Below are 24329 nucleotides of genomic sequence, written 5' to 3' on the forward strand. Positions count from 1 at the left end.
TTGTTTAATTGCTCCAACAATTTCCTCAGAAGTTATAGGTTGATTCAATCTATCTCTCTGTTCCAACGTTAATTCAGGAATCTCCATCTTTAGATATCTATCAATATCAACATCTTGAATTGCATCTTTAGCATATAATTTTGTATAAAACTCCAAAAAAGCCTTTTTTATTAAATTCTGTTGATAAATCTCTTTACCTCTAAATTCTATTTTGTCTATAATACGTGATTTCTGTTTTTTCCTCATCGTGTAAGCCAACCATCTCCCAGGTTTATTAGCATTAAAAATGTATTATGTCTGGCATATTGTATGCTAGTTGCGACTTGCCCCGCCATTAACATATTAAATTGCTCTCTTAAAATATTAATCATATCTTTTGCCTTTTTATCTCCCGGATTAATTATAAGCAATTGTTCTTTCTTTTTAATTTCCTCCTCTATCTCTTTCCGTCTATTTTGTTGTTTTAATCTATGTTTATTATTCAAAAAAATTAATGTTCCTCTCATATAAGCCTTACACGCATCCCATACCATCTCCATCGAAGTTCCTTTGTTCATATTATTAATAAAAAATTCTTTCATTTGTTTTTTAAGCTCACACAAATTGTCTTCATATCTGAATAAATTCTCATTTAGCCTCCAAGACCTCCTTTCCCCTCTCTCCTGCTCTAGTTCCACCCAAACCGGGCTATGATCAGTTAAAGTTCTTGGACATATCTTCGTACTCTTCACCCTAGAAAAAAGATCGTTTGTAGTTAATATAAAATCAATCCTTGAAAAAGATTGGTGCCTATCTGAGAAAAAAGTAAAATCGCTCTCCAATACGTTCCTTTCTCTCCAAATGTCTCTAAGCTCCATATCCTCCAAAATATCAAAAAAAGATTTAGGCAACTTAGCACGCATTGAGATCTTGGAAAGACTTTTCTTATCTTTCTGGGTATCTAATACCCCATTCCAATCACCCATTAAAAATAAGGATCTATAATCCCATTGTAGTATTTTAGTATGTAAAAGTTTGTAAAATTTATCTTGTTGTTGATTAGGTGCATATACCCCAATTACAAGCAGCTTCCCACTCTGTGTTGTTAATTCAACTGCAATATATCTACCTTGAGTATCAGCCTCAATTAAATTGGCCACTAAGCCTCTTTTAACATATATTACTAGGCCGTTTTTCTTTTCTGGTGCTGATGCCACAAAGTGTGTACCTAATTTCGAATTTATCAAGTACTTTTGATCTGAAGATTTAATATGCGTTTCTTGCAAACAAATAACATCGTTCTGAAATTGCTTCAAATAATGAAATATTTTCTTTCTTTTTTGTGGAGAATTTAAACCGTTAACATTCCAAGATAGAAATTTATTTGCCATCTCTGGGCGTTCCAAGCTTCGAGAGTATCAGCTGAACCTCCTCCGCCATTTTAGACTATAGCTATAGATAAGGTAAGTTAATGTAAGTAGGTACTATAAATGCAAGTAAATATAATTAAATAGTTGAATAGTTAAATATAGTTAAATATAGATCTGATAGAATGTACAAAAATATAAGTTATATATGGAAAAAGATCAAAAATTGATAGATATAAAAATTTACAGTACTTATTAGAGTTAATATTGATATATAAAAAGTCAGGATACTAAAGAAAAGAACATCGGGGAAAAAGCAAATATCAAACCCCTTGGTTTCCTTTTTTTTTTTTTCTTAGAAAGTGTAATGTTCTTTATTGCTCAGCCTCCAAACTTCTCCAAGCCTTTCTTTTCCCCGAATTCATTAATCAAAGTCAATGCTCTATGGTAGTTCTCACTGCTAGATTGTCTCTGTGCCAGTCTTTTTAATTGTTGCTCTGTCAGATCTCTGCAATGGCTGCGCTTCCTGTTCTTCGCTACAGTCGGGTGGAATCAAATCTCCCACTTGCCTCACCCTCCGCTGGTTTAACGCTATAGGCGACAAAAAAGAAAGTTTTTCCTGGGTTCTTTATTCTTCTTACTCACTGTACCCGCCAAACCTCTTTTTTGCGCAGTTGGTCTCCCGTCGTCAGTCTTTTCATTCACCGCGCCGGCTTGTCGAGCTCTGTAGTCTTTAAATCTGCTTCTTTGGTCGCAGTCACCGCTCTTTTCCTCTCTGAGCCCTTCTCGCCCGACTCCGCCGACCCCTTTTTCAGATGTCCAATTTGGTTTAGGTAGGAAAGGCCCGTTTCAATTTCAACACTGCAGCCTCCGATTCTCCTAGCTCCTGTCTAGTTGCCAGCTGCTACAGCTTCAGGTCAGCCATTGAATGGCTGACTCACACGCGTTGGTTTGGCAGAGCTGCCCGGTCTTGCGAGAAGCATTTGCGCTTTGCTTTCTCACTCACCCGACTCTCTCTGTTGTCCGTGGGGCTCTCCAGGTCCCATGCCCCCGAAAGGATCTCCAAAACGTGGTGACAAACGGTGCTGAGGAGTAGCAATCACTCACTCGGCACCATGTCGCTGCAGCTCGCCCATCAAGGAAGGAATGGCGGAGGAGAAGAAGACAGAAGAAGAAGAAGCCAAAGGGAAAAAAACAAGACCAGTAAGAGCCGTAAGAACAAACAGGAACTAGGAACCGGACAAGGAAATCAGGAATGAATGATCTAAAACTAATATCAATAAATGTTAACAGATTAAATGATTATAAAAAGAGGAAGTTAATACAAAGCTAGTAAAACAAAATGTAGATATAATCTGTCTACAGGAGGTTCACATAAAAAAGGACGAGGGTAAATGCCTAGAATACACTAAATATGGCAAAGCATTCACTTCACTAGCAGAGAAAAAAAAGAGGGGGGTAGTAATTTATGTAAAAAAAGGAATTGAAGCAGAATTAAAATATAATGATACAAAGGGCAGAACTCTCATGATCGAGGTTACGAGAGGTAATTCCAAAATGTTATTAGTGGGCATTTATGCTCCAAATAAAAAACAGGGAGAATACTTCAAAAAACTCCACGAGCAATTAGGAAAAATGGCATATAATGAAATTTGCATAATAGGCGATTTTAATGGCATTGTAGATTCGGACAAAGACCATAAAAGCAATAAAACTAACAAAAATAAAAGGGCAAATTTACCAAGAGCCTTTTTTGATCTAGTGGATGAACTAAATTTAATTGACATATGGCGAACCCTACATCCAAATGACAGACAGTATACATTTTATTCCAACCTGCAAAAGTCATGGTCAAGAATAGACATGGCATGGGTCACCAGGAAGTTGGGATTAGAAATAAGGACGGCTGATATTAGCCCAAATACCTGGGCAGACCATAACCCCCTTGAAATAAATTGGAAGAGCGTAAAGAGAAAGAAACAACAGAGATGGAGGTTTAACGTGAAACTATTGAGTGATAAAGAATGTATAGAAAAACTGAAAGAAGAAGTAAAGTCCTTTTTCAAAGAGAACCAAGGAACATCACGAGTAATAGTATGGGATGCAATGAAGGCCTATTTAAGAGGGGTTGTGATATCTTACAGTGCATTTAAAAATAATAAAAAAAAGGAAATCCCTGGAAGATCTTTTAAACCACTTAGGAGAAGCAGAAAGGAAGCTTCAAGAAAACCCTGGAGACGAAGTAGCAAAACAAAATTGGCTGATGTGGAGGCATAAATTGAACATCTTAGATCAAGAGGAGTTAGCACAAAAAATAAAAAGAACAAAACAATATTATTTTGAGAATGCCAATAAGTCAGGAAGGTGGCTGGCCTATAAATTAAAAAAGGAAAATGAAAAAGGGCAAATCCTTGTATTAGACGATGCTAAGGGTAACCTTTTAAATAAAGAAGAAGACAAATTAGAAAGAGCAAGGGAATATTATGAAGCCCTTTACAAAGAAGAGGAGGTCCCAGAAGAAAAATTAGAGCAATACTTGGCACATGCTGAGCTTCCACAAATAACGGAGGAAGAGAGGGAAATGCTTAATGGAAAGATAACAATGGAAGAACTTAAAACAGCCCTCTCCAAAATCAAAAACAATAAATTGCCAGGCCCGGATGGATTCCCAGGGGAAATATATAAAAAATTGGAAGAAACATTACAACCAAAATTAGTGGAAATTTTCAATGAGGCCCTGATGGGTGCAAAAATCCCAGACACGTGGAGGGAAGTGCATGTCACACTTTTACCGAAAGAAGGTGCCGACCTAAAACAAATCCAAAATTACAGGCCAATTTCCCTTCTAAACACTGACTACAAATTATTCATGAGCATAATGGCGGAAAGAATCAAAAAAATACTAAATGCCTGGATACACAAAGATCAAAACGGATTCCTCCCGGGGAGGCAAATTAGGGACAATTTGAGAATTGCCTCCCCGGAGGCAATACTCTAGAATATTACGAAGAGCACCCGGAAAAGCAGATGGCCCTAATTTTTTTTGGATGCCCAAAAGGCATTCGATAATCTGAATTGGAATTTTATGACCAAGCAAATTAAAATAATGGGATTCGGAACAAATTTTGAAAAAATGATAGAAACTATCTATGATAACCAAAGGGCGAGCATTTTAGTAAATAGTGACAGGACAAGAACATTTCAGATTAGGAAGGGGGTAAGGCAAGGATGCCCCCTCTCACCGCTATTATTCATTTTGGCCCTAGAAGTCCTACTACGAAAAATTAGAAATAATGAAGAAATTAAAGGCCTAAAGATTAGGAAAGAAGTTTACAAAACGCAAGCATTTGCGGACGATGTGGCCCTAATATTAGAAGACCCATTAGAATCCGGACAAAAAAATTAGAGGAACTGGGTAAATATGGAGAGGTGGCAGGCTTCAAATTGAATAAAACTAAAACCAAAATATTAACCAAGAATGTAACCGAGGAACAGAAGAAAGAGATAGAAGAAATGCTGGGATTACAGGTTGTCAAAAAAATAAAATACTTAGGAATCTGGATAACTATAAGGTGCTCATCCCTAAAGGAAGATAATTATACCCCTTTAATTAAAAAAAATGCAACAAGATTTGGACAGATGGAAGAAAATTAAATTGTCACTTATAGGCAAGATAGCCACGATTAAGATGAATATCCTTCCCAAAATTCTATTCTTATATCAAAATATACCAGTGATCTTAGATAAAAAAACTTTTTCAGAATTAAACAAAAACATCAGGGAATTTTTATGGGATGGGAAGAAGCCGAGGATTTCACTTAAAATTTCACAGGGAAAAAGGAATATGGGAGGTTTTGGACTCCCCGATTGGGAAACATATTATAGGGCAGCTAAGCTAGTATGGATAAGAGAGTGGGCCATACTGGAAAATAAGAGAATCCTAACCTTAGAAGGCCACGATCTACAGAAAGGGTGGCACACATACCTGTGGGACACAGAGAAGAAAAAGAAAACATATTTCCATAGACATAACATTAGGGAGTCTTTAATACAAACATGGATTGGAATTAGACAGCGATATTATACTAAAGTCCCCAAATGGCTCTCCACGATGGAGGCTTTGATCTATCCAAACAGGTGGGGAATGGAGAAAATGTGCAGATATAAAGATATATTGGATGGAGGAGGAAATCTTAAATCAAATGACACCCTGAGAGATCAAGGTATAAATTTAGATTGGTGGACTTATCTACAAATAAAATCAAGATACCAGAAAGATAAGGAAGAATATGGCTGAGAATTAGGATACAATGGACTAGACAAAATCTTGATGGGAACGGAAAAAAAAGTTTTGGCTAAACTATATAATTTCTTACTAGATGAGGACAGAGCTGAAGAGACAGCTAAAAACCAATTGAGAGTATGGGAAAAAAAACATTGGATGTGGTTTAAATTTTAATGAATGGGAAGAGGCTTGGAATAAAAATTACAAATTGACCAGAGCTGCGACGTATAAGGAAAATCAGTATAAAATGCTCCACAAGTGGTATCTAGCACCTGCCAGACTAGCCAAGATGTTCCCCAATATGCACTCAAATTGTTGGAAATGTGGCTACGGTCAGAGCACCTTCTATCACATGTGGTGGACATGCCTCGAAGCAATAAGATACTGGAACAAAATTCGGAGATGGCTACAAGAAATAATTGAAGAAGATATAGAATTGACACCGGAAATATTTCTCCTGGGAATAGTAAAGAAGGGGTATGGAAAGAAAAAGATTCACCTGATAATACACATAACCACAGCTGCTAGACTGGCCTATGCACAATTCTGGAAAGAGAAAACCCTGCCACCAGAAGAACTTACAATTAAGAAAATACTGGAGTGCACAGAGATGAGTAAATTAACATATAAAATAAATAACGATGAGAACTCAGAGTATTATACTGTGTGGGAAAGGTGGTATGAATGGATGAATGATAAAATTAAAGCAGGAATATAAGGTGCGTTAAATAAATAGCAACAAATAGCTTATGTGACACCAGATATATTCTATGTATATATGTATAAACACTGCATATCCGATGTTAATAGAAATGAGATTTTTTGTATGTATATAAAATTCAATAAAGTATCTATAAAAAAAAAGAAAAGAAAAGGCAACAGACTTTGATAGGTTTCTTGGCCAAGAAACCAAAACCTGCACAACAACCATCAGAAGTGGCCTTGGATGAACCAAAACCATCCCAAGCACCACAAGCACCACCACTTCCACCACTTGAAACTGGAGAAAGCAGCAAGTCAAGTATTGAGTCACCCGCACCCGTAATTGAAAGCATTTTTATAGACTGCTGGACTATGCAACAGTACAGCAACTTCCAAGAAAAGTATGACGGGTTGGAAGTTTCAAACAAGAAACTAGGTTGCAAGTACTGTGCGAAACATGACTTCGTGGTATACATGTGTCCAAAGAGTGGAAGCTTTTCAAGATTGAGGCGGCTGGGAAGAATAAGGAAGTGCATCAGGCATCTCTAAGGAAGAAAATGAGAGAACATTTCATATCAAAATGGCACACCATTTGTAGAGACAACGTAAAGCAAGCAGAGCAAGAAGCCATAACAAAAGCAATTGACAGGATTTCTGAAAGGCAATATGGCACCACTTCTAAAATGTTCAAAACTGTTTACAGCCTGGCAAAAGCATGCAGACCAATTTCAAGCATAGAGGAATTGATAGAATTACAAACTGAAAATGGAGTAGATCTGGGAGTATTGAGTTAATACCCGGGGCGAAGCTACCCAAGCCCCGGATGTATTCAATGACACAACCCGAACTAAAAGAATTACGAAAATATATAGACAAGAACTTGGCCCGGGGTTTTATCACACCTAGTCGATCAAAGATGGCTGCCCCTGTCCTGTTTCGTGGGAAGAAAGACGGGGGTTTACGCTTATGCGTTGACTTCAGAGATCTCAATGCAGTGTGTGTGGAGCCCCTCTATCCACTTCCCTTAATGAAGGACCTGTTAGCTGCCCTAGCCACCGGTCGTATCTTTACGAAACTCGACCTACGCGAAGCGTATTATAGGATACGAATCAAACCAGGGGATGAGTGGAAAACAACATTCAATTGTCCCTTGGGAAGCTATCAGTTCCAGGTCATGCCGTTCGGACTACAGGGCGCCCCTGCGGTGTTCATGCAGTTCATCAATGAAGTGCTGCATGAACATCTGTACAGGGGTGTCCTTGTATATTTGGATGACATCTTAATTTACACGCAAACTGAAGAGGAACATATATCTCTGGTCCGACAGGTCTTAGACAAATTATTAGCTGCTAAGCTGTACGTGAAACTATCCAAATGTGAGTTTCACAAAAAGAGGATAGATTATCTAGGCTATAGAATATCAGAGAGCGGGGTAGAGATGGATCCCAGAAAAGTCCAGGCAGTGCTTGAATGGCAGGCCCCTAGAACCAGAAAGCAATTACAGAGCTTTCTAGGCTTTGCAAACTTCTATCGGCAGTTCATTCCCAGATTTGCTGAAATAGCCCTACCACTAACGGATCTGTTACGGACCAAACCGGCCACGGCTAAACCAAAGCCGGGACAAGAGTTGACGTGGTCGTCAGCGTGTCAAATGGCTTTCGAGCAGTTAAAAACACTCTTTGCTCAAGAACCAGTACTCAAGCATCCAGACCCAACGCAGGCATTCGTAGTCCAAGCAGATGCTAGCGACGTGGCTGTAGGAGCAGTACTCCTACAAAGAACACAGCAGGGAGGGTTACAACCTTGTGCCTATACGTCTAAAAAGTTAACCACGACAGAGCGGGCATGGGCGATCTGGGAAAAAGAGGCATTCGCGGTCCGTTGGGCGTTGATGACATGGCGACATCTCTTGGAGGGGGCGTCTCATCCTTTTGAGGTATGGACGGACCATAAAAACTTAGAAGCCTTACAAACGCCCAGGCGACTATCTCCCAAACAGATAAGGTGGGCACAATATTTTCAGCGGTTCTCTTTCCGGTTGCGGTATGTTCCTGCTGGGAAAAACTTCCTGGCTGATGCGCTGTCCCGGATGCCACAGTATAATAGCAAGCGAGAGGAAGTGATAGAACCTCTAATTGCACCTTCCCAAACCCTATTAAGACTTACAGAAGTAGATGGTCACTTACGTACCGAGTTTAAAACAGCTTTACAACAGGATCAATGGGTAATCCAAAACCCCTCTATGGTTAGCTATAATGATGGAATAGCGTGGAGGGAGAATAGAATATATGTTCCAGAACGTTTACGGAACGTAGTGTTATGCAGGTGCCATGATGCCAAATCAGCAGGCCATTTTGGGTATTTAAAAACTCTACACCTTGTGAGGAGGCAATTCTGGTGGCCACGAATGCGTAAGGACATAGAAACATACGTAAAAGGTTGCACAACCTGTGCAACCGCCAAACCCTGGTCTGGACGACCGTTAGGACTATTACAGACAGTCGCGAATCCTAGCAGGCCTTGGGAAGAGATCGCTATGGATTTCATAGTCGATCTCCCCCCTAGCCATGGCCACACTGTAATTTGGACGGTGGTAGATCTGTTTTCGAAACAGGCCCACTTTGTGCCATGTAAAAGCATACCATCCGCGCGACAATTAACCGAACTCTTTTTGCAACATATCTATCGTCTCCATGGAGCACCTAAGAGGATTATATCCGACCGCGGTGTTCAATTCACCTCTAAGTTTTGGAGACGATTTGTCCGTTTAATTGGGTCCTCTCAAGGGTTAAGTTCAGCATTCCACCCGAGCACTAACGGGGCGGCTGAACGGGCCAATGCCATGGTCGAAAGATATATCAGATGCTACATTTCATACCAGCAGACGAATTGGTCAGGACTCCTGCCTTTCGCCGAAGTGGCATATAACAACATACCCCACCGCAGTACTGGGTTCTCCCCTTTCCAAGTAATATATGGCCGAGAGTTTTCAGCCATTCCAGAGTTAGATCCCCCTATGACAGACGGTGACACGCCACGCAGTTGGGCCGATAAAATTAGTAATGTATGGCCAAGTGTAAAAACAGCATTACAAAAGGCAGCAGACGAGTACAAAAAATATGCAGACAAGAAAAGAGCTGATCCAAAACCATTCCGGATAGGAGACAAAGTATACTTATCTACGAAATACCTTAAACTCCGACTGCCCAGTAAAAAATTAGGACCTAAATATATAGGACCATTTCCCATAACACAAGTCATCAATCCTGTAACCGTAGCTCTTAAACTTCCCCCTCTGTTCAGTAGGATACATCCCGTATTCCATAGCAGTTTGGTGAAACCGGTGACGATAGAAAGGCCAGGTACCTCAACTACTCCACCGGGTCCCGTGCATACCAACCAATATGAGATAGACCGAATATTGGACTCCAGGGTTCGTAGGGGGATGTTACAATATCTTGTGCGGTGGAAAGGATACCCTGTAACACAGGCCTCGTGGGTGGCAGCACCCGATGTTCACGCTGCCCGATTGATACAACGGTTCCATCGGAAATACCCAGACAAACCTAATGCAGGATCGTAACAGTGACTAACATCTGTATGCTTTCTATTTATAGGTGAGCTCCTGGTAGGGGGGGCCGCCTGTCGAGTCCTGCCGGAGCTCGCCATCGATGGGGGGTGTGGGAGACGTAGGAGTGGAGATAAGCAGCCACAGTGAACACACAAACAGTTCCTGGATAGCAGCATTCAGGGCGATGATTGATGACGTTGCCGGGCCTCTCCGATTCTGCTGTCCTCGCTGCTCTGGTGCTCGCAGCTGTTACTGTTAAGGGAGTGGGGGGTGCTTGATTGATAATCACCGGATGTATGTTTAAGGGGCTGGGTTTTTGTTAAATAGCGCTGTGGTGTGATTACACCCAGCGCTGACTTTGAACCAAAACACCGACTTGTACTTTACTTTTGACTGCAAGCTTATCATTGCCAAAGTAAACCCTGATTCTCTGTGTGTTACTGGTGATTATTTCCTATCGCAGTTCTGAACGAACGACAAGCCGAGAGTAAATGTACCTTCTCTTATACATAATTGATTATACATATTTTTCTTAAAGAAAACATAAAAATAAAGCATTTTAATTACATTCGGGGTTGCTCTTCTACCCTTTCTTTTCCCTCATTTCACAACAAACCTTCTTCTTCTTCTTCTTTCTTTCCCTTCCCTTCCCTCCCTCCTCTCCTCTCCTACTTTCTCCCTCCTCCTCCTCTCCTTCCTCTTTCCTACTTCCCCTTCCTTTCCCCCACTCCTCCCCTCTTTTCCCCCTTTCTCACCTTCTCTCCTACTCCTGTCCCCTGTCCTTTCTTCCTCTCCTTTCCCCTTTCTTCCATTCCTCTCTCTCCCTCTCCTCTTCTATCTTACCCTCTACTCCTCTCTCCTTTCTTTCTCCTTTGTTGTGGAATATTTTTCTTGTTTGGTATCCGAGCAACTCCAATATTCTAATAATATATACTTTCTTTTCTATTTCTTTTCAATTTTACTCAATCTGTCACTTTTATCATCATAATTGTACATTTATCCTTATAATCTTCTTTCTTTTCCCCCCTCTCATCCCCCTTTTCCATTTACTCTGGTGTCCTCTGGGTTTCTATTTCTTTTTTACCCTCTCCCTCATTTAACTTTCTATTTAGCTAAATCATTTATCTATCATCTTTTATTCATATTTCTTTTCTAACCATACATAAAATCTTCCCCATGTCTTGAAATACACGGATTCCTCTTTATCTTTTATTCTTAAAGTTAATCTATTCATTTCCGCACACTCTAAAATCTTTTTTATTACTTCACCTTCTGACGGGATTTTTTCTGTCTTCCAATTTTGCACAAATACAATTCTTGCTGCTGTTATTATATGTATAATTAAATACACATCTTCTTTACTATATCTCTCTGGCAGAATACTCAATATCAAGCTTCTATACATGATCACCACATATGATAATATGATCCCGGCAAATGCGAACATTTCCAACACTTGGCTGATTTATCCTTAAACATTTTTGCTAATCTTTCCAGTGGCATATGCCATCTGTAAAACATTTTATATAAATTTCCTTTATATGCAGTTGCCATTGCCAATTTATAATTCCTTTCCCATAGTGGTTGCCATTTCTCTAATTCTATTGCATAACCAAAGTTTTTTGCCCATGTTATCATTGTCTTTTTTACTTCTTCATCTTCTAGTCTAATTTGCAACAAATAATTATACAATCTTTTAATCATTTTTTCATCCTTTCAAGTCATTATCTGATCCAACTCTGAATCCCCAAATTAAAACCATATTGTTTCAAATCTTTATCATATCTTGATTGTATCTGCAGCCATGTATACCAATCCTTCTCAATCCCTTGTTTTTCTAAATCTTGTTTCTGTTTTAGTTCTCCCTTCTCTGTTAAAATGTCCTTGTATCTTACAATCTTGTCCATATTAATCATATTTGGATGTGACAACGCTTCTATTGTTGAAAGCCACATTGGTATTTCCATATAATATTTTTCTTTTACTCTCTCCCATACTGTTAACAAGCCATTTCTTACACAGTGTCTCTGAAAGTATCCATGTATCCTATTTTTTCCATACCATAAGAAAGCATGCCAACCTAGTTGTAAATCATGTCCTTCCAAAGTCAATAGTCTTGTATTGTCGAGTGTCAAATACCCCTCCACACCGCGTTACCACGTCAGCATGGGAGACCAGGAAGGGGGGGAATCCCCTCCGGATGACCCAGAATGAAATCCAGCCACAGAGCATGGTGGAGAGGGGGTGTTGCGATTAGGACTGTATGCACAGGTGATAGCAGGTGACAGATGGAACACAAAGAAGAGGGGGTGGGATACACGAAGAAGGAAAGGAGGGGGGTTTGTGTAGCAGATTGTAAACGAAGCTGAGGATGACATCAGAGATCTGCGCCCAAAGACCGGAGAACTGAGTGGCAGATTTGATTCCAGCAGCTGTTGCAGATTACCTGATGATAGTTAAACACTCCCACTCCCTATAAAACCACGCAGGAGGAGAGCACAGGCGTCTCCGACTTTGTTTCTGATTAACCAGTTCAGTGCCTACTGTAAGTCGCTGTGTAGCTATCATTAAACCGGATTTTGGCTCCACTTACTCGTGCATGTGTGTGTGCTACAACGCCCAGCAAAGCACTGGCATTTCCAGAGGGGCTGAGAGAAAGTCAGAGATGCTTCTTATCCTCTTCAAGGAACAGTGAGTGGAACTGAGGGACAATGGCGGAAGGGACAGAGGAGGGGACTGCTGTGCTGGATTTGGCGGGGCCTGACGGTACAGAAGAAGGAACGGAAGAAAAGGAGGAATGTGAACAGCCGGTGGTATGCCCCAAACAGAAAGCGGTCCAAACAGAGGAGAGGCAGGATAATCAAGACTCCATGGCCACAGGGAATGCCCAACCCTCCTCAGGACATTGGTAGCATAGTTCAGCCCTGTTGGGGAAACTGGGGCTTCGGGCACCAACTCCTCCCCCTCAGGCCCTCAATATCAAGGCTGGAGAGAGCGACAATGGGCCGACGAGGAAGAAGGAGACTGGAGTTACTCCACTGGCCCGAGGGTGACTACTATGGACTTGTTGAGGGAGAGGTTTGGGGAGGCCAGCTTTAGGGATGCTCCTTCCTGGCAGCCATGGGCACCGGGGGTGGACCCATTGGGTGCTTGGCAGGGAGGAGGTGGACCACCATCGGTAGGAGCGTCTGAGAGCAACTAAGTCTAAGCCAGTCCTAAGTTGAGGGTGGACAAAGAGAGGTATGGGAGGAGGGGGAGGAACCCACCAACTCTGAAGTGATGTCCTCATTGGGTGGGGCGCTGCGTGGAGCGGCCCAAACTCATGGGAGGGTCCCACAGGAAAGAGAAGGAGAACTGGCTGTCAGACATCAGCAGACAGAAGCACAGAGGGGCCACCAAGGCAGTGAAGGCTCTGGGCGAGGTAGGGATCCAGTACCCATGTGGCCGCCAGGCATATGGCCGCAGCAAATCCCGTGGGGGCCTCCTCCGTTGCAGGCCACATTTGATGGTACTCTGGATCGTGTGGCTCTATTTTTGAGCCAGGTGATCAGTTACATGGATGTCTATGGGCATTTCTATCCCTCTCAATGGGCGAGAGTAGTAGCTGTTACCATGGTCTTAACGGGTGATGCAGCTGATTGGGTGGCCGGTTTACACAATATGCACGCCTGGGAGCTTGCAAACTTGGGTCTTTTCCTGGAAGCCCTGCGTTGCAGGTTCAAGGATGATGCAAGCGCCCAGGTGGCCGCCAAAGGTGATCTGTTATCATTGAGGCAACAGGGCCGAGCAGCCAAAGATTATGTACAGGAGTTTCGAAAACTGGCAGGACGATTGAGAGGGTGGCCTGAACGTTTACTTGTGCACCAGTTCCACATGGGGCTGGACAGAGACTTACGTCAAGCCTGTGTTTATAGGGGACTTGGTCCTCGTATAGCGGAGTGGTATAAAGCAGCCATAGAGTTGGATATAGGTTTGAAGGAGTTTCGGCCACGAGGGGAGGGACTGGGCCAACCACGTCAGATGTTGGAGAGACTGCCGGTGGGGCGAGGAGTTGGGAGACCGAACGTACCTAAAGGAACCAGGGCTGCCGTTCCCCAAGACGTCTGCTCCGATGCTACAGATGTGATCAAGAAGGACACCGAGCCATCGAATGTCCGCTTGAACCACTCCGGGTGTCATCAACACCACAAACATCAATTCCTGGCAGTAGATCCAGACCACATTCCCAGGTGACATCGGAACGCTCATGCATAGCGACTCAGTCAACAGATAGCGACCTCAGTATACATGATGAGAGCCATTGTCATCCTGGAAAGGCTCGAGTACCGGAAGAGTTGGGGATCACCGAGGATGAGACAGACATTCAAGACCCCATGGTATGTGACCCGATACGGCCATTTATAATCCAGGTGACCCTAAAACAGCCACAAACAGGGAAAGCAGACCATCTAGGGGCTTTGATAGATATGGGGTGTACGCGCTGTTTATTGCGAAGGTCGGTGGCCCAGAACCTAGGCCTCCGTATCATAAATTTGCAGAAGCCCATAGTATTCGAGCAAATGGATGGTTCAACCTTGGGTGGACAGCCTGCTACCCATGTGACAGAACCGACAAGGCTCAAAATTGGACAACATTGGGAGTTGGTGAGGTTTGTGGTGGTTGAGAAAATGATCGAACCCGTTATCCTGGGGCTCTCATGGTTGGACAGGTGGAAACCCACCATTTGGTGGGAGGGGGGTTATCGCAAGCTAAGGCTGGTAATAGGTCCTGAACCCCGGACAATGACCATGGTACAGTTGCTGTTGGGAAGGAATTACAGCCGTCCCGGATACATACAGAGATTTGGGCGAGTGTTTAGTGAGAAGGAATGTGAATCCCTTCCACCGCATCATACTACCGACTATGCAATAGAACTAAAACCTGGTCTTCGGTTGCCTAAGCCTTGTATGTATGCGATGACTCCCCAGGAACTGGAGGAGCTATGCCGATATATTGATAGCAATCTGGCCAGAGGATTTATCAAACCCAGCAGATCCCATATGGCAGCACCGGTACTATTCAAAGAAAAAAAGGATGGCGGTCTACGCCTATGTGTTGATTTTCGGGGTCTGAATGCGTATGTGTGGAGCCACTGTACCCCTTACCCCTTATGACAGATCTGCTCTCTACCTTGGCAACCGGTAAGATATTCACCAAGCTGGACCTATGAGAAGTGTATTATAGAGTCCGTATCCATGACGGTGATGAGTGGAAGACAACCTTCAACTGTCCTCCCCAGGGGAAGGGATAGAAATGGATCCCAACAAAGTTGGAACGGTGTTAGAATGGCAAGCTCCAAAGACCCGAAAACAACTACAGAGCTTCCTGGGGTTTGCTAATTTTTATAGGAGGTTTATCCCCTCATTCGCTCAAATAGCCCTACCCTTGACTGATCTCCGGAGAACAAGGAACCTTGCCGTAGAGAAACAAAGGCCAAAACAGGTCCTAGAGTGGATAAATGCCCGTCAAAAGGCATTTGAAACCTTAAAGTTCCTGTTTGCCAGAGAACTGATACTCCGACACCCCGATACAACAAAGCCGTTTGTAATCCAGGCAGATGCAAGTGAGGTAGTGGTGGGTGGAGTACTTCTACGAGACACTAAGGGCATACTCCACCCGTGTGCTTACACGTCTCGGAAACTAACTCCCACAGAACAGAATTGGACCATGTGGGAGAAAGAAGCTTACACTATCAAATGGGCTCTTCAGACTTGGAGACACTTATTGGAAGGCACCAATGTCCAGTCTGAAGTATGGACGGATCATAAAAACCTAGAAGCCCTGCAAACACCCCATAGGTTGTCACCAAAACAAGTAAGATGGGCGCAATATTTCCGCCGGTTTACTTTCATCCTGAAAACTATACCCGGAGGGAAGAATTACATGGCGGACGCTTTATCTCGGATGCCCCAATACGATAGTAAGAGGCATGACTCACCACAAGCGTTACTACCTCCTCGACAAACAGGGAATCAAGTAAGGGACATACCCCAAGTGTTGTCCCCCTGGATAGGGGACTTACAAAAAGAAGTAGCTGCAGACCCCTGGTTAGCAGCACATTGTCAATTAGTGACACAAAGGGGAGGACTCACATGGAGAGGGGATAAGTTGTACATCCCTACCCCCCTGCGAAACAAAGTGTTAAAGCAGTGTCATGATGTCAAAACAGCGGGACATTTCGGTTTTGTCAAAACATTGCATTTGATACGAAGGCAATTTTGGTGGCTGTGCATGCAGAACCAGGTAGAGGAATATGTACGGGGCTGTCCGGTCTGTGCAATAGCCAAGCCACAGTCAGGCAAGCAACTTGGCCTATTACAGTCAGTAGCTGATCCATATAGACCATGGGATGAGGTAGCCATGGATTTTATTGTTGAGCTACCGAAAAGCAAAGGACACACTGTAATCTGGACTGTCATTGACCTGTTTTCTAAACAGGCACATTTCATCCCCTGTAAAGGATTACCTTCTGCTAGACGTTTGGCAAAGTTGTTCGTACAACATATATACCGTCTCCATGGTGTACCTAAATGGATTATTTCTGACCGAGGGCCCTGATTTACTGCCCGTTTCTGGAAGCTTTTCCTACGACAGATAGGGACGGACCAAGGGCTCAGTTTCGCATTCCATCCAAGTACCAACAGGGTGGCCGAGTGAGCCAACGCAATAGTGGAAAGGTATTTGCGATCTTACGTGTCCTACCAGCAGGATGATTGGTATGATTTATTACCATTTGCGGAATCAGCATATAACAACACCGTACATAGTAGCACAGGTTACACCCCTTTTTGGGTGGTGTCAGGGAAAGACTTTCCTGCCATACCAGAACTCGATATACAGACACAAACTCCACACACTCCAGCTGGATGGACAGAGAAAATAAATAGGGTTTGGCCACATATAAAAAACGCTTTAACCAAGGCCGCCAAAGCATACAAACAGCAGGCCAATAAGAGGAGGAGCGATACCCCACCCTTCAAGGTAGGGGAGAAGGTGTACTTGTCTACTAAGTACATCAAATTGCGAATACCAAGCAAGAAGCTAGGCCCGAAATATATAGGCCCCTTTACCATTACCAGAGTCATAAATCCCGTAATGGTATCATTGAGGATTCCATCCCTGCTCAGTAGGATACATCCTGTATTCCACACCAGCCTCCTGAAACCGGCTATTGGCATGAGGTCCCCTGACACATGTCTGGGGCCCGTGGCAGGAAACCTGTACGAAGTAGAAAAGATACTCGACTCGAAATTATACCACGGTACACTTAGGTATCTAGTACATTGGAAGGGATACCCCAATACTGATGCAATGTGGGTACGAGTGAAAGATCTCAATGCCCCACGATTGCTGAGGCGGTTCCATAAAGCACACCCACACAAACCTGGTAGTTATCTCCAATGACTGCGTTCACTAACCAGTTTTGTTCTTACCTCTGCAGGAAGACACCTGGTAGGGGGGCCGCATGTCGAGTGTCAAATACCCCTCGACACCGCGTTACCACGTCAGCATGGGAGACCAGGAAGGGGGGAGAATCCCCTCCAGATGACCCAGAATGAAATCCAGCCACAGAGCACGCTGGAGGGGGGGTGTTGCGATTAGGACTGTATGCACGGGTGATAGCAGGTGACGGATGGATGGGAGGAGAGCACAGGCGTCTCCGACTTTGTTTCTGATTAACCAGTTCAGTGCCTACTGTAAGTCGCTGTGTAGCTATCATTAAACCGGGTTTTGGCTCCACTTACTTGTCCGTGTGTGTGTGCTACATCGCCCGGCAAAGCACTGGCATTTCCAGAGGGGCTGAGATGTATTTCTCAATAAAATCCATTCTTTTATCCAAGTTAACATCACTGCTTGGTGATACAATTCCCAATTTAGTAGACCAAATCCTCCTCTAGTTCTAGAATCTTGAAGCAGTTTAAGATTAATTCTTGCTTTTTTCCCTTGCCATATATATTTCCACATCGTTTTATTCAAACTCTCAAAATATTTCTTCTCCAACTTTATTGGAATTGTTTGAAAGAAAAACAACAGTCTTGGCAATACATTCATTTTGATTAATGCTATTCTTCCCATTAAAGATAATTGTAAATTTTTCCATTTTTCCAAATCTGTTTCAATTTGATTTCTCAGTTTATATTAATTATCTTCCTTCACTGTAATACATCTTGAAGTTAATTGGATGCCCAAATATTTCACTTTCTTCACTATTTGAATATCTAACTTCTCCGTTAGTTGCTTTTTTTGTTTTTCTCTCATATTTTTAACTATCATTTTTGTCTTATCTTTATTTATTTTCAATCCAGCTACTTCTTCATATTCCTCTATTTGCTCAATTAGCTTTGGGCCCATTTCTATTGGTTCTTCCATAATGAAAACTAAATCATCCACAAATGCTTGTAGCTTATATTCTTTTTTAATTCTCATCCCTTTTATTTCTTTATCTTGTCTTATTTTTCCGTTTAAAATTTCTAGGGTCAAAATAAATAATAGTGGAGATAGCGGACATCCTTGCCTAGTTCCTTTTCTTATATCTACTTTCTCTGTCATTTCACCATTTATTATTACTTTTGCCGATTGGTCTTTATATATAGTCTTAATCATATTGATAAATCTATCCCCAAAATCCATCTTTTGTAATTGTAAAGTCATAAATTGCCAATTCATGTTATCAAATGCTTTCTGCGCATCTAAAAATAACAATCCCATTTGTTTCTCTGGATGTGCCTCGTAATATTCCAATGTATCCAGTATAATTCTTATATTGTCTCTAATTTGTCTTTTAGGCAAAAAACCATTTTGATCTGAATGTATAAATTCATTTAACAACCTCTTGAATCTTTCCGCCATAATTGATGCAAATATTTTATAATCTGCATTTAATAGTGAAATTAGTCTATAATTCTTTATTTGTTGTAAATCTGTTTCTTCTTTTGGTATAAGAGTTATGTATGCCTCCATCCATGAGTTCGGAACCTTGGCTTCTATTAGTAAATCATTAAATACTTGTAACAGTGTATTGCTTAGTACATCTTGCAACTTTTTATATAATTCTGCTGGTAGTCCATCTGGCCCCGGGGTTTTTTCATTCTTCTGTTTTTTAATTCCCTCCATCAATTCCATCATTGATATTCTTTCTTCTAATGCTGTTTTAAATTGTTCTGGTATTTTAGGAGTCATTACTTTTTCCAAATATTGTTCTATTTTTCCTTCTGATATCTGCTCTTGTTGATATAATTTCTTATAATATTCCTCAATTATTTTTTCTTTTCCTCATTTCAGTAGCATATCTTTCCCTCTTGATCTAATAATCGGGTTATCAATTTCCTTTCTTTTTCCATCTTCATCTTATATGCTAGCCATCTTCCTGGTTTATTTGCATTTTTTAAAAAAAAATGCTTTCATGATTTTATTTTCCTTGCCAGGTCTTCATTTTCTTTTTTTTTTTTATTGAAAAAGTTTTCAAATACAGATTTTTCCCCCTTTCCCCCCCTCCCTTTCCCCCCCTCCCCCTCCCCTCCCCCTGTGGCTTCTCCAGAATAAAACCCAACTTAATAACAGATTATATAATACTTTACCATCCTTTTTACTCCACCCCCCCATATGCTGACCCTTTCTTTCTAACAATATTATTATATCCCCCTTATACTATACATTTCAAAGCAACATTCAGCTGTAAAATTATATAATAAATCCTAATTTGGCAATTTCAACTCGTAATCTATCCATTTCCTCCTCCCCCATACATATATCTCTTAATTCAAATCTTTTACGTATATTAATATAACATAACATCCCTTTTCCTAAACTAAACAATCAGTAAGCTAGCCTATCTCCACCCACTTTCCTGCAGGTCTACCATACATAATATTTTCAATATCTTTGTTCTTCTGCCCACACCACTAAAAAATATTTCCATATATAGATAAAATCCTCAAATGACTTTAAGGTTGTAATCCATATGGTATCTTCTGTAATGTCTTTCAACTAGATTGTTAATTCCATCACCCATGTTAGGGTAACATCAAATTCTAGTTCCAACAGTATGTTCAGTATCTTCAATTACCATCTGCCCCCATCAATAATAAATGTTTTCGTATATAAAAAACCACCCGAGTGACTTTATATTTATATTCCATATAGTGTCTTCTGTAATGTCTTTCATCTAGATTATTAATTCCAACCACCGTATTAGGGTAACAACCAGATCTTCTGCATGCCCCAGTCCCATAGGTCTCTTGCCTTGTAGCTCAGCATAAACGTAATCCATTTGTCAAAGAGTCCAAAATAGAAAGTTCCAATCCACTCACTTAAAGGCCATCTTCCACATCCCAAAAGCACAGCACTGCAGAGATCTGTCGCTCTCCTCAAAATAGTATAAACCAATACTTTGCCTCAGCTATATTTTCATGTATTCAATCGTCTCTTAAGTAACTGGCATTACACTGTTGTTTAGTCTAAAAATTTTTATTTTTGTAGGACCTGCTTCTTCTTTTCTTAACTTTTTGTGGCTTAGATCTCCATCCTGGTTGCCTTTCTAGGAGTTGTATATCAACTGATTGATTTCCATGCTGGTCTGTAACTTGATAAGTCATCACATTAGAATCCAAAACTGCCTCTCTTGTATTTATAGGTAATCCAACTATAACCTCTGAAGGAGAATCCAAAAGCGGCTCGTCCACAAAAGCCTCTGTAACTTGTTGTTTTTCCATTACCTCCACCTCCATCTGCTTAGCCTGGGTTTCAATCTCTTGTTGATTTTGCTTTTCTTTATTCCCCTCGTGTATTATACATGGAGATGTTGAATCCATTTTAAGAACCTTATAATAAAATTCTTCCGCTTTTTCAACAGTATTTAGTTGATATCTTTCTCCTTGATATCTCAATATTATTCCAACTGGAGCATCCCACCTAAATGGGATGTTTTGTTTCTTTAGCTCAGTCACCAAAAATCCAAAATCCTTTCTATCTTTTAACATCTTGGGCGGCAACTCTTTAAATATCCAAATCTTCCTTCCATACATTTCAAGAGTGGAGTTAAAAGACTTTTGCACAATATCATTTCTTATTCCTTTATCGGTAAAGTAAATCACCACATCTCTAGGCAACTGCCTTTGCTTTGCCACCCAAGAATTTGCTCTGTAGGCCTTATCAATCTTACAGGATACCTCTTCAGGACTAACCTTTAAAATCCCAGCCAGAACTTCAGCAGACATCTTTCTCAAATCTTCTCTTTTATCTTCCTGTATTCCCCTAATTCTGACCGCCAGGGCCAGATTTAGATGAAAAGAGGCCCTAGGCTATTCCACTTATGAGGCCCTTTCACCAGTGATGGGATTCAATTATTTTAACAACAGGTTATGTGGGCGTGGCTTAGTTGGGGGTGTGGCTTGGCAATCATGTGACTGGGTGGGCGTGGCTAGCTGGTCACGTGACTGTGTAGGCGTGGCTAGCTCATGTGACCGGGTGGGCGTGGCTATGTGCATAGGGACTACTCAGAGGGCTGAAAAAAGTCATTTCTGACTGGGCCTCGCACTTTTGACCGGTCCTCACGCTTATGACCATCCTCACATTTATGCCCGTGCAGCTTTCTTAACAACCATGTCACTCATTTCACAACTGCTTCTCTTCACCATGGTGACAAGATAGGGCAAAAACGTAAAATGTGAGGACAGTCGTAAGTTCGAGGACTGGTCAAAAGTGCGAGGACCAGTCAGAAATAACTTTTTCAGCCCTCTGAGTAGTCCATATGCATAAAAGGATACAGCAATAGAGAGGGATGAAGGAAGGAAAGGGAAATTAGAGTAGGAGTGAGGGTAAGAGAGGGAGGAAGAGAGGAGGAGAAGGCGAAAGGAAGAGGAAGTAGGGAGGAGAAGAAGAGGGGGAGGAAGAGAAAGTAAGAAGGAAAGAAAAGAGAGAGGTGGTAGGTTTGAGGAGAAAGATTGCTGTACAATAAAAAAGATGAAAGGGAAGAAAGCCAACCCCAAACAAATATAAAGATATTAAGATAAAGAATGAATTGTTAAACTTTAAAGAATAAAAGAGAACAAATATGAATAAATAATAATTAGAAACACACATACAAACATACAATGTATTTTCTTTGAACAGAGTATTTGGCCGGTTCACAAATTTAAACAGTGTTTAGTTATTTCAATTAAATTTACAATTTCTATATTTCCTTTTTGCCATATTTATTCCTCATCTATTTTTGTAAAAAACCAATATTACCCTTCATCCTCATCTCTAATCTTAATCAAATTCAATTTTTCCCTTCTATTCTATATTATACCCCTTCCCATTGTCATCTATTTTTATATCCATCCTCACATTGGTTAATTATGTAATATTAGTTGTTTAATATAAATTCAACATTTTAATATAAATCAATTAGTTATATAACTACCTTTTTTGTATATTAATCAATATGAACATGAATATTCCAATTATTTCCATGCAATCCAATTTCTTACAAATCAATTAATTATATTTACCAATAATAATAAACCAAATAATTTCCCCCATATATTCCTCCAAACCACAACTTAACCATTTCTGCTTTCAGAAATATACAATTAATAGTATCTCAATTATTACAATTCCCTAGTTAAATAGAGCTTTTTTTCTTTTGTGTTTTAAAATCTCCTCTTTTTCCCTAAATTTCCCGTTGTTTGCACCTACCTTTTTTGGTGAGGAAAAAGAAATCTGCCTGCCTAATTTTCCAACGTGCAAAGCCAACAGCCTGCTTTACTTTCTCTTTCGTTTTTCAGTATAGCTAGGGGGAAAAAAATCTGCACTCTTTCCAAGCAAGCAGCAGAGCTCTGAGCAAAACAGCTGAGACAAATCAGCTGGGGGTCGGGAGCCGATCTAAGCAAGGGCTAATTAGCCTATGCTGAAGCTCCGTGGGCCAATACAATTACAAAAAAAACACCGAACCCTTTGTTAAATTGCTGGCTCCCCCGCCCCTCGCCCACCACTATTGATTGGCAATAAATAGTGGTGCGGAGGGGCGGGGCAAGCCAGCAATTTAACAAAGGGTTCGGCTGCACCACTGGCTCTAGGGCGGCCCTTTGAAGCCCCGCGGCAAGAATTTGAAGTTTTTTTCCCTCTAGCCATCGGAGGCAGCAATAGATTGGGAGTGGGCGGGGTAAGCGAACGGCCGGCGATCCAACAGAGCAGAGAGTGAGGGTGAGTGAAGGCGTGGAAGCTGCTTTCTCCATCCTGCTCTCTTGTGTCCGGAGCCCACGTGGATCCCAGGCAGCGGAACTCAGGCTAGGGAAGGGGTGGGCAATTGTGGCTCTTTTACAACCTGTGGCCTTCAACTCCCAGAATTCCTGAGACAGCCAAGCTGCATCAGGAATTCTGGAAGTTGAAGTCCACAGGTTGTAAAAGAGCCACAATTGCCTACCCCTGGCTACGGTAGGCTGGCGCCGCGCGGGTGGGAGGTGAGGGGCAGGTGGGCCAGCAATTTAACAAAGGGTTCAGCTGAACCCCCTAGAACACCCAGAATCCCACCACTGTGTAGGCCCCTCTTGATCTTGAGGCCCTAGGCTGAAGCCTAGTTAGCCTATAGGAAAATCCGGCCCTGCTGACCGCAAATTCCATAAATCTGAATTGCATCTTTATGACTTCATTTTCAATCCTTTGTTTTATATTATCTGCATTGTAAGTCTTGTAGTCAGCTTCCTTTATTTTTGACTCTACTTCTGAGCTATTTTCTTGAATCATTGTTAAATCATTTTCAATTCTTTGTATTTTATTATCCAAATTATGAATCTTATAATCAACTTCCTTCATATTAGACTCTATTTCTGAATTAAACTCTTTATCCATCTTTATCATTGCGTCTAAGAAACTTATCATATGTTGCTTGAATTTATCATACTTTTGTTGAACCAACTCTTTAATTTCCTGTCTACATTTTTCAAGGTTCTGGTTCACAATCTCATCATGTCTTGCCATCTCCTCCAATACAAATTGCGTTAGATCTTTAAAGCCATTCTTCTGCATCTGCAAGCTCAAAACTTGTTCATGTGGTTTATAAATGGGGGAGGGCCCCCCCCAGCTTGGTTGTCTGGCTTTGTGAGTTTGAACGCCATCCTGCCACACAAGCAGATTTTTTTTCCCCTTTAAAGAAGAAAATTTCTCTCCAAACAATATCAGTATCAAGTCTCTAAGAAGGAAGAAGCATGAAATAAGAATTTTTCTCTTCACTTCTAGCCAGCGCTGTTGTCTCAGTTACTTTGTAACGTATTAAACTAGTCAAACGGAAGGACTTTCGCTTTCAGCTTTCTTCTCAAGCCTCAGCCAGTCGCCATTTTAAACTTTCTTTTTCCCCCCTTCCACTCTTCTTTACTTTTAAAGTCAGTCTTAGGGTTGTTAGAAG

This window comes from Pituophis catenifer, unplaced genomic scaffold (genome assembly GCF_029215685.1).
Source record: "Pituophis catenifer annectens isolate HBS135680 unplaced genomic scaffold, rPitCat1.0.hap2 SCAF_5, whole genome shotgun sequence".
Taxonomy (NCBI): domain Eukaryota; kingdom Metazoa; phylum Chordata; class Lepidosauria; order Squamata; family Colubridae; genus Pituophis; species Pituophis catenifer.